Here is an 804-nt window from a genome sequence, read left to right on the forward strand (position 1 = left end):
ATGTGTGAGCTTACACGTGTATGTATGTGCATAAGTGTATGTCTTTATATGTGTACACGTGTATGAATGTATGTATGTGTGTGCATGTACATGCATATGCATGCATGTATTTGTATGTGTGTACACATGTGTGCGTGCAGGTGCATGCCTGTGCATGTATGAATGTGTATGTTTGTGTGTGTGCATGCACATGCATGTGTGTATTCACATGCATGTATGTGCATGTATATGCATACGTGGGCATGTATGTGTGCATGTGTGCATTCACATGCATGTACTTATGTGCACGTGCATGCATGTGTGCACGTGCACGTTTGTGCATGTGCATGCGTGTGCGTGTTTGTGTGCATGTGTGCGCACGTGTATGTCTGTGCCTGCCTGTGCGTGGATGTGTGCACGTGCCTGCGCGTGCACGCGTGCCCGGGGCGGCGCGTGCGCCCGGGCCGGCAGGGGGCGCTGCCCGCCGCCCCGCGCCTGCCCCGGCGCCGCGCTTCCCCCCGCTCCCCGGCGCCGGGCCGCGCTCCGGCCCGTCCGCGCCGTGTCCTGCCAGCTCCGTAGTTAGCGGCCGCCCCGGGGCGGCTCCGCGCGGCGCCGGCAGAGCTGGGACGGGGCGGCCTCGGAGGCGTGAGCGGGCTCGAGGCCGGCGATGGGCTGCGGGCGCGGAGCGAGCCGGGGCGGCCGGCGGGAGGCGCCGGGCAGCGGCGAGGCCCTGCCAGGACCTGCGGCCGCCCGGGGACGCCGCCGGCGGGCGGGGCGCGCCCGCGCTGTCCCCGGGTCACCCCGGCCGCCGCCGCCGCCATCGCC

This window comes from Apteryx mantelli, chromosome 13, assembly GCF_036417845.1.
Source record: "Apteryx mantelli isolate bAptMan1 chromosome 13, bAptMan1.hap1, whole genome shotgun sequence".
In the NCBI taxonomy this organism is placed as follows: domain Eukaryota; kingdom Metazoa; phylum Chordata; class Aves; order Apterygiformes; family Apterygidae; genus Apteryx; species Apteryx mantelli.